Here is a 6,113-nt window from a genome sequence, read left to right as displayed (position 1 = left end):
TATGCTTAGTTTTGCTTGCTATCCCTAAATTAACTGTTTTTAGATCAACTGTGCCAGAAATGGAAACTTCATTTCTTCTGCTGAGAAATTATTCTGACTTGGGAGTTAGTCTGGCCATGATGACTTAGGGAGGTGATCTGGGAGTCTAGCTACTCCTTAGATTAAACATAATTTCCACCAATCTTTCTGATTTTAGCTTTATCTCCTAAACCCAATATAGAAGTATCTGGCACCCCAAACTCCTAAGACTTTGGGGGTTATACAGGTAAATTGGTTATCTTATTTTTGAATCCCCCAATATATTCATCTTTCTCATGTCTAATTAATTAAATGTTACTTTATCTACCGACAAATGAATTTATACAAAGTTGGGACATACTTACACTAAAAAATCAGTTGTTTATCTAAAATTCAAATTTAAAATTCCAATTTCATCCACTATTTTGTCCAACTACCCAAGTATAGTAGAAAGTAGAGTAAGGAAGTGTTAAGAATGCTGAAATTTTCAGGAATCAAAGAATGTCTGGATTTGATACAAAAAGAAATATATTTTTAATATAATATTTAGATTAGCAAAAGTTCCCAATAAAGTTACTAATCCAGAACTTTTTTAGACAAAGAGGGAAAAAAATATGGTAAGTAGTGTGAATAAAATCTTTACTATCATAGCAAAAAATCACTAACTTTCTGCTAATGTCTAAATTGAGAAATAAGAAAAGCAGTATAATATTAAGGCATTCACCAGAAGACCTAAATAGAGGAATGATTAAATATGGTTGTCAATGGGCAACAGGAAGCCACTGACATAACTTGCAGAGAATTATGGAATTTTACTATTACTCCTATAATACTTTTTGCTTTTTAATATATGTTTACCTTAAATTAATTTTTTTCAATTGTTTTAAGAAATACCTTAAGTAAATATTTATGCTTCTAATATGGTGTCTATTATTATAAAGTAGCAAAAATAGCCTGCCTATAAGTGTCTATGGCCTTGACTTTAGAACACTTTCACATACATCTTAAATTTGGAAAAGTCATAGTGAGAATAGCTTAAGTTTCTTCTACTGAAGAAATTAAATTTTATCTTTTTCTAGTAAGAGAGACTTTTTTCCCTAGGGAAAATATCAAATATGAAAGAAAAACTCCAAGCAAGTGATAACAATCTTGCTTTCATGAAAGAGCAGTCAAGAAAAACACATTCATTTGTCTACTTCCAAAGCTTGCTGCAGTTACTATGAGATATCTGAGCAATGTTCCCATTTTTAATAATGATTAAATAAGTAATTGTTTCATTAGTCTTAATCTTGGGGTTTACTATAATCTACGTTTCATGAATAAGAATACTAATTTGTCTGATTAATTTCCTTCTAGCAGTAATTTTAGTTAATAAGAGTGATAAAGGCAATACACAGAAAATGTAACATTCCCATAATTACTTACTAAAGTTATGAATATAAAAATATGCAATTTCCAAAATGAATAAGGTTGAAAAATAATAGAAGGGCACAGATATGATAAATTTGCATACTAATATCAAACAAACTTAATATATATCATGGTAGTCAACGAATCCACTTCAAGACAAACTGGTTGACCTCGCACATTTGAAAAAAAAAACAAAAACCCACAAAACATTGTAGCTGTCATGTTCAGTACTATAGGGTCTCTGATGGAGTTTCTCTGATAACAAAATAAAATTACTCCATATTCACTACACACCATGATCTTATAAATAATTAGAACTTCCTAGAGATAAAAATATGTTTTACGATCCAAATCTATGGTGAAAGTCATATCTGCAAAATATTGAAACCAATTTCCACAAAGTACGCAAAAAAATCCAACCTGTTACCTGTTGAAAACTTACTCTTCTCTGTTGTATTTACAAAGGTACACCTCAAGGAAAAACAGGTAATGATAGCAATACTGTAGCTTCAACAAAAGTCAGGATTTGCATGAATTACTTATGTTTAAAGGGTTTTTTTGTACTTAGGATTCATAATATACTGTATCTTATTTTACAACAGAAAGAGAAATTATGGTCCAATTTACTAATATAATTATAATCATAATCACATCTGCTCTTAAAGACTGTCAAATATCTCCAGAGTGCACTGCATACATTTCCTTTACTAGATTCCCTCTTTTATGAGTTAATTAAACAATTTCACAGCATTATTGTACAACTATTTTGCGTGACATATTGTTTGTGCAGAACATTCCCTTTAATAGCTCTATTCTTCAAACAGATGTTCATTTAAATCTTTTCAGAGATTTTATTTGAGGAACAATTAGTTCATTTATCCTACTATGTTGCCACCTTTCTATGGATTTCGAAGCAGCTCTATCTCTATCTTGTGGAAAGCCTAATATGGTCAACAATTCTAAAGGGAGGAAAAAAACACTCTTTAGCAAATAGGTCAGTTCACAAGGATTTCAGAGCAAATTACCCCTGAATGACGGCTACTCAAAGCTACCTTAGTATTAGAGTACAAAATCAGTAAGAACTTTTTTCAAAGGCATAAAAAACTAAAAATACATGATAGCACATTTCCCTATTCTTCTAGTTTTGTTTTTATGAACTTTTACTTACACATCCAAACAGATTGGGTTCATTATAAACCAGAGTAAAGTGACAGATTGAAGGGAAAAGAATTGATGCAAGATGGCTTAAAGTTTTATTTATCAAAAAACAACTGAATCAGTCATTCTCCAAGACATATTTTCCTGGGAAAGTGACACTATATATTGCTATGAACTCGCTTATCTTATCTAAACATTTTAAAGGAAGGAGATGCCATCTACTATGTGTTTCGAAAAGGAAACTTCCCTCCTGACTCGACTCGAATCAAGTTTTACAGAATTTGAGTGTCTGGCCAGGTCTGCTTTGTGCAACTCTCTCAATGAACTTATCTCCTTTATTCTCTCTGTCCTAGAGAGCTATGGCAAAGAGTCAGTTGTGTTCAGTAGTGTAGATGGTGTATGTCATGCAAAGAAGGGTCATTTTGTTTTCCTTTTGTGAATAATCTCACTGCAATGAGGTCAGAATCACATTCTCTTACTCTTCTTTAAATATATGGTGACACAGAAGTACATTTGTCCTCACTTTTGAACTACAAATTAATGAGTCATGAACATCTATTTACCACTTTGAAAGTGTAATGTGCATTCTTTTAGATGGAAATATGGTGTCAAGAAAAGTGAGGAACCAGTATGTTTTCAGAGCTATTCTTCTATTTCTCTTTCTTTCTTTAATTTTCTTTTAACCAGAATTTGGTTCTACTGGAATAAGAAAAGCTGAAAAGCTGAGGCATTAGTAGGAATTTAAAATATGTTCACAAAATGAGCATTTCACTTTCAGGTTAAAAATGCGCAAAATGTAAATTACTGCAAAGTTTCAGAACGCTTGCTCTATAACATCCCAGCCTTCTCAGCAAATACAGCAGAGTTTAAAGTAGTAAGTTTTGAATTGTTCCTTTACCTAGACCATCTGAGATCTCTAAACAGGAGTGTCTCAAGGAACATTATGTTAAAATAAGTTTCCCATTTTGGGAAAGAAGAATTCAGGGATGATTAAGATTCTTGGATGTACTGAGATGGCCGTTCTCTCTGCCATGTGAATTGTGAGCACCTGGCAGTGAACAATGATGAAATGGAATGTATATGACAGATTGCCAGAAGCAGAGCCCTCTAGTCATTGTAGAGGGAGCCTATTTAGGCACTAGTTAGAATGGCAGTAATTTGAAAACCATCTAAAATATTCAGAGGAAGGTGATTTTTAAATGGATTTTAATATATCTATGTAATAAAATGCTCTTTGGACATTAAAAAATGATAATATATATTTTTATTTACTATTTTTAAAAAAATAAGTAAAAAAAGCAATATGCATATTATGGACACATCTATTTATACATTTATAAGAGCACCTGCTGTCCAGACGAAGCAACTTAGTTCTTACTTCATTTACTTAATTTTTCCCCTTACTTTATAGCAAATATTATTCGTTAGACACTATAATGGTCACAATGGGAATCTGAAGCTACAGACCATGGACACAAATGCTAACTTAGCTTTGCAGGCCAAATATTAGGCTACATTGTTACATTTGTGTGAGTGTGTGTGTGTGTGCTGCACCTGAACTTCTTTTGGAAGTACTATAAACATTCATCTCGGTGCACTAATCATAACTGAATATGTTAATGATTTTTCACTGTTGAACACATCTAAGTAACACTCACCTATGTAAGAAAAAACAATTTCCAACCTTATCCCTGCATCCTCCCAGTCACTACCACCGCCATCCAAGCCGAACCAACATCTGATTTATAATACTTTGCCTGGCTTCTTTTGCTCAATACTATCTTTGTGATATTCACTTGTTTGCATTTAGTTATAGTTCATTTATTCTCATAGCTGTAGCGTATTTTATTTTCTAAACATACCACAATTTATATACCTATTCTGTTAAAGGACATTTGGGTTGTTTCCAGTATATGACTTTTAAAACATAGTGCTGCTATAAACATAATTGTGACTTTGACTGATCTCCTTATTAGCTCGCCCTGTTAAAAATGATGTTTATATATATAAGTCATGGGGATTTATATATTGTTATAGAATATATTTGCAAATTTTTAAAGATTATTCACATCGATATTTGGTTATTAATTTTCCTTTGTTGGTAGTGTCTTGGTCAGATTTTGGTATCAAGGTTACATGGACCTCATAAAATGTGTTAAGAGGTGCTCCTCTTTTTCTATAATCTGGAATGGTTTTTATAAGATCACTCATTATAAATATTAAGAAGCATTCATGAGGAAGCCATTTGGTCTTGAAGTTGTCTTGTGGGAAGTTTGTAATAATATTTTCAATTTCCCCAAAAAACAGATGATTAAACTATCACTTTTGGTCAATTATGCTTCATAAAATTTTAAAATTCACCTACATGTAGATGTCTAACATTTTTTCAATATTGCTTTTTAAACGTTTTTAATATCCATGTTAATAACCACTTTCTAAATCTATCACATTGGTAATGTTTTATTTTCTCTCTTTTCTCTTATTAAAGATTTATGAATTTTATTAGTAATAGCACATTTGGTTTGCTGATTTTCTCAATTTCATATTTATTTCTTATTTCACTCATTTCTGATCTTATTTTTAGGATTTCCTTCTTTCTACTTTCTTTGGCTTTGATTTGCTTTTTTCCTGTATTCTTGAGTTGAAAGTCTACATAATTCATTTTCAAACTTACTTTCAAATACAAATATAAATACTGCTTTTGTTTTTATGTTGAATTTTAGCTAGTAAATTTTAACTACAAAAAATAACAATCATATCAATATCAGGTGCCCTAATAGCTGACACTTCACTGAGCTATACAACAGATGTTTATTGAATGTCTGCCACATGCCAGAAGCTGGCGACAGTGTTGAAATGAGACGTATACGCCATCTTCATGGAGCTCATATTAATGGAGGACTACAGGTAGCAATCACATAAACAACACCTTTTACTTGCTAACCATTGTTAAAAGATTGTGACTTTTGTTTTAAAGTTAAGAAGGACCAGGATGACCACCAGGATGACAAAAGAAAATACATATTTAATATTGATAACTATGCTAGAATAGGCATTATTATTTGCATTTTACAAAGAAGACAAGTAAGACTCACAAAGACCAAGTAAACAAGTTTATAACTAATGGATGGATGGAATCTCCAAATATCATATTCTTTCCACTCTATCAATACTTCTGTCAGAGAACTAGGCATTCTGTGCAGGGATTCCTCCTTCCATCCTCTTTTACACACACATATATTCTATGACTCAAAGGCAGGTATAAACAGCAGACAAGAGCAGACATTTCCAGTGAAGGTTTTGAAAATTCTGGTAGTGAGATTAACATTTGAGGTTTGATTTGCAGAATCAAAATGCTTGAATGTAATAACTGGAGGATGTTCAGAGATGACTTTTTTTAATTTTTTTTTTTAGTCTTTATTTATTTTTGAGAGAGAGACAGAGAGACAGAGTGTGAGCCAGGGAGGGACAGAGAGAGAGGGGGACACAGAATCTGAAGCAGGCTCCAGGCTCTGAGCTGTCAGCAC

The sequence above is a fragment of the Panthera leo genome, chromosome C1 (assembly GCF_018350215.1).
Source record: "Panthera leo isolate Ple1 chromosome C1, P.leo_Ple1_pat1.1, whole genome shotgun sequence".
Lineage (NCBI taxonomy): Eukaryota > Metazoa > Chordata > Mammalia > Carnivora > Felidae > Panthera > Panthera leo.
This window is presented reverse-complemented; position numbering follows the sequence as displayed.